Source organism: Lactuca sativa, chromosome 9 (genome assembly GCF_002870075.4).
Source record: "Lactuca sativa cultivar Salinas chromosome 9, Lsat_Salinas_v11, whole genome shotgun sequence".
Taxonomy (NCBI): Eukaryota; Viridiplantae; Streptophyta; class Magnoliopsida; order Asterales; family Asteraceae; genus Lactuca; species Lactuca sativa.
Genome location: NC_056631.2, coordinates 3,518,635 through 3,523,554, shown reverse-complemented (window position 1 = coordinate 3,523,554; position 4,920 = coordinate 3,518,635).

Below are 4,920 nucleotides of genomic sequence, written 5' to 3'. Positions count from 1 at the left end.
GCCTGTGAGACCCTCTCAAGTTCTTGAATTCGAAGGAGGTTCTGAGAATTCAAAAGTCCGAAGTCACTTTCTTTGTCCCTAGGAATCTAAGTTCCAAAAGCAGACGAAATCGCTATGGAACCGGACCTCCTCGCTGCCGCTTAATTCATTACCAGGAAGAGGGAAATTCGCTTTTTTAGTAAGCCCTATTAGCTAGTAAGGGTGGGTTGAAAAGGTAAAGAAGGAAGAATCCGAACGAATGCATGGGCAGGTGAAATGAGCCCTTTTTTTTAATACCCTCGTCACCTACTAGTGAGCCGGAAAGCTTAGGGACGCCTCTCGTTCCTCTTCCCCCATTTGACAACCGTATCTCGTTCGGATGATTCTCTGAAACCCCCTTAACTAAGAGAGAGAAAGGCGAAGGGAAGTTCGGAAAAGCCTAGCAGACGGGACTATCAACCCCTTTCTATTAAGACCTCGGCACCATCCTTACCCCCCTACGAAAGATTTAGCCCTATTTATTTATAAGAGGAAAGCTCCCAGGTTCCACATCTTAAAGAAGTGCATGACCAGATTGGAAGCACGGAGGTTCATTCGCAATGGGACAACTCACCCAGCCATGATGCATGACAGAAGAGATCGAGCACAAAATGGAGTTTCCCTCTTGGGCGAGGCTCACGTCCGGAAATAATCTTTTTCAAGACTTTCTCTCCTATGTTGACCTTTCTCTATATTACCTTATTTTTTAATTCACTTGAAAGCCCCTTTTCTGGTAGACCTGGGCATGTTCCATGGCGCGAAGTCTCTTCTCATCTAATAGCTCTCATTTTGGGGATATATAAAAAGCTCTCTATCATCCACATCCAAATCTTTTTCTGGGCCCTGATGTTTCAGGGAATGGCGGAATCCGTCTCTAGCAAGTACGCAACTGGCCTTAAATTGTATCGAGAGGCCCTTCTCATAAGATGTTGTAAGGGCCTTATTCGACGAAGCTTAAAGCAGACATCAAGAGCTAAGAAGGGGGCCAACAAGCCCCTTTGAAGCTAATGCCTTAGAAGCTACAGGACATAGAAGCAGGCCAACAAGTGGATTGAATCTTTTCCAGTCTAGAGACTGGCGGATTACCTTCGAAACAAAGGATTGCAAAATTCCTTCTGCTTTGGACAAGATAAGTGGACAGATGAGTTGAATAATACAGGGACTGATAAGCTAAGCGAGGTTCCCCTTTGAGATCTCCCAACCTAAAGGCTTTATTCAGAGGTGGGTCTTTCAACCGCCTACTCTTTCGATGAAGGGTGCACTACAAGAGAATCGGTACTAAAGATATTAAATGGGGGGATTTCGCCGATATTGAGTCGACTATAAACTATTCATCTTGCTTGGAACCGTCGTTGTGTATGGGAAAGAGGGCTTCTACCTATGCTTGGTTGGGAAAAGGGTGAATGGTCCCAAAAGGGACGGGAAAAAGCCACTAGAAAGAACGGGGGGTCATCCACCAAGTATCAAGTTGGGTAGTCCACTTTATCCGTGACTCTGAGTACAAGATTTCCGGGATCAAGAAACTAGCAAACAAATATGCTCGGCTGGACTCTTTTCTCGTATGCCCGGAAAATTCAATTTCGGTACAACTCCGCTTGCTGCAAAGACTTTATTTATCGTCCAAACACTCCAGATCTGCACTTCCCTTTACTCCATAGGGCCGAAGCCTTATTAAGTTAAGAATTAAGAAGGGCTTTTTTTTATAGAGAGAGAGTCAGGGGCGATCTATATTGCTTACCACAGCTCTATTCCCGACTTGAAATCCATAACGGACTTTAAGAGAGGATGAACATTCCCGTTCTATAGGTAGCACTGCCCCTATTAGATTAGAGAAGGGTGAGGGCCCACTTCCTTCTGATCTGCTAGCACTGTGAATTACCTTAGACCTACGCAGCAGGAACGAGATGGAACACCTACTCTACTGGTCGTCTGCTCTCTCGAGGTCGTCCTTATCTAGGTACAAAAAGGACATTACGGGATATCTCCAAAATTCGATGTACTTCGTGCAGGACACATCTCATGTTTGTCGAATCTAAAAACCATCGCCTTTGCATCCAAACACTTCACGGCGGCTATGATCAGATCCCAGTGTTGGTTCACTTTTGACTTTATCCTCCACCAAATCTTCTGATCTCCTGTTCTCAATGATGTTAAGCAGCTCCTGATCGCAGCAATCATGCCTTCGAAGGTACGTTTTTTTCATTCTGGGTCTTACCTTGGGGATAGACGATGGACCCGCCATTCGACATGATCCAGCATTTTGAAAGAAAATTCCATCAAATAAAAGGAGTTTACATTTCTGACATCTCTTGACACCCTTACTTTTAATAGGGGGCCTTGCCTCATGATTTTCTTGGCAAGCATTTGGCTGTTGACGTGTCCTCCGCACCCACTTGAATGAGCTTGTTCAACAATGTGTGCTCCTTATTTCGAAAGGGCGAGTGACCTTTTGTAAAGGACATCTCCCAAGATCACAAATCGTCGGGAAAGTTCCCTCCGGGCTCTCCTCTGACCACGAGTGGCGTACTCCGGTATGAACCCGTCTTGAGGTAATTGTAGAAAGAATAATACCATGGTTCCCATCGTCCTCGTAATCTTCCTCGTCTTGACTGGTGATAGTTCATCATGTTCCAACTCCCGATAGTCTTCATCCAAGAAGAGAAATGAGTCCCGTTCGGCGGAAGGGCTCTCTGTGGCTCGGATGTCGATGACAAGCGACTCTGTGCTTCGGTGTACTAGCATGTGTACTAGAGCGGCTGAGTATGAATTCCATAAGGGCTGGCGAGTCAGCCAAGCGATTTTCTATTCTCGGAACATGGGTGAAGGTGATCTCCCTAAAGCGCTTGATCAGGTCAATGGAAAGTTCTTGGTACGATATGAGCTGGGTCTCTTTGGTCTTCCATTCTCCTATACCTCTCTCTATAAAAAAAGCCTTTCCCCTTTTCAGAATACCCACGGTAAGCATCCTGCTCTCGATCCAGAGCTACTGCTTCAACAATCAACTGAGCTTAGGAAGTCAGGTTAAGACGTCGACTTATAATTGGTCTTGCCCGAGGAGATGAAAAAGAATTAGGGCTTGCTTTCTCAATTCACATCTATGAGCGATGATTCCTCTATCTCTTGCTCGCTTCGATCGGACTCTGGCAGCTTAGGGAAGAATGATGGCTCGCTAACAAGGCCCCTAAATGACCGCTCAGAAGGCCTACCTCTTTTTTTCCCAATCTCTCACTCGCTCGTCCCTCTCTCATGAAAGATTGTCTCTCCTCTCCCGGCGGCTTTTAGTCATGTCTATAGCCAGTTGCTAAGACGATTCCCACTCAAGCATTCTCATTCAACGGTCTATCAATGCTGCCTTATTTAGTTCAAAATTACTTTCTTTCTACTAGTTCTTACATAAGCAATTTGCAGGAAGTAAACGAAGTCTTTCCTTCCGAAATCCACTCCTGAAGTCACGTCTTTCAGTACTGGGACTGAAGTCAAGTACTTTCGAGTTGCTCTTTGCCCAAAGCCCTCTTTCCGACTTAGAAAGACCAACTAACAATAGCTTTAGCATCTCTTGAGTTGGAAAGGTCTTTATAGAGCTAAGGGGAAGGTTTGGAACCCTAATAGCAGAATGGAATCAGCGGGCTGACTTCCATGCTAACACGAGTAGTTTAACTCAGCATTACCTCGTAAGGTCGTTTTCAATTTTTTTTGCTTTGCGAGAAACTTTTTAAAAAGTCTTCAAATAGCCATTGCATAGTTTACGAATTATGCTTAGTAGGGACCTAAACACAGGAATGGTTCAGAGTCAGACCACGCCTTATGACGAAAGGGGGAGAAAGGACTGTCGATCTGTGATCAAAGAAAACTATACCTGAAGAATGGGATACAGATTGACCGGCACAAAAGCCATCTCTATCAATCTACGCTCATTGATGAGACGGCGACATAGAGAAGTCACCCCCTTCTCACTTAAAAGTAAAGAAGAGATACAAACTTTTGAATCTAAATTTGGTGGGATCGAGGATGGAATCGAATAGCGAATGCACTTGACCGACCCGCCATCTCTTTCCTTCAATAATGCCTTCGCTTCACTTCAAGACGCTATTTGCCAATAAGAAAAAAACTACCTGAATGGAAGAAGCCGAAGGGGTGAACGAGCGCTGCGGTAACGAGCTTTCCTTCTGCCGGCCTTTATAGGAGTAGGGGAGCGTGGTGAGATAGATAGACGTCCAATCCTGCAGCAGCTAGTTGCTCGGCCTTAGTCTTGGGCTGATCTCACACTTCAATCAAGCCCTTCGTACTTCGATCCAATCAATCGATCGATCAAGAGGCTAATCTCTTTTGTTTGGGCCGGTAGCTAAAAGAAAGTCCTCGCTTTCTCTTGAACAAGGGAAGGGCAGCATAGCATTAGCTTCAATTAAACAAGCTCAACCTTGAGAAAGGTGGTAGGCCGAAGAACCGTTGAACGCTTCAACTTGGCCACTGAAGAAGGCGAAGGCTGGGCGAGAGACTAGGCCAACTTACTGCTTACTGCTATGCCATGGTTGAAGCTTTAGGCTCCATAGACGGAACTATGTATTAGGTATTAGGGAGGGGAAGACACCACTCAGCACCCCACGGAGCGGTGGGGTTCAATGCCTAAAAAAAAAAGAAAGAAAAAAAAAGGGGGGAAAGATGACTCTATGGCTGAGGGGAGGAGAGAAAGAACGCATGCATGGATATTCTGTCTGTCGGAGGTTCAATAATCTATGAAAGGACATCTAAAGCTAAGGTTACAAAGTAAAGGAAGTCCGAGAGAAGTGGTGATCTCATCTTGCTTGTTGGGAGAGAGGAAGCTTCCGGACCACCTTTTCCAGCCAGATAGCGAGCGATCACTCAGCAATGAACACTAACTGAAAGCGGCCGGGAATGAGTACC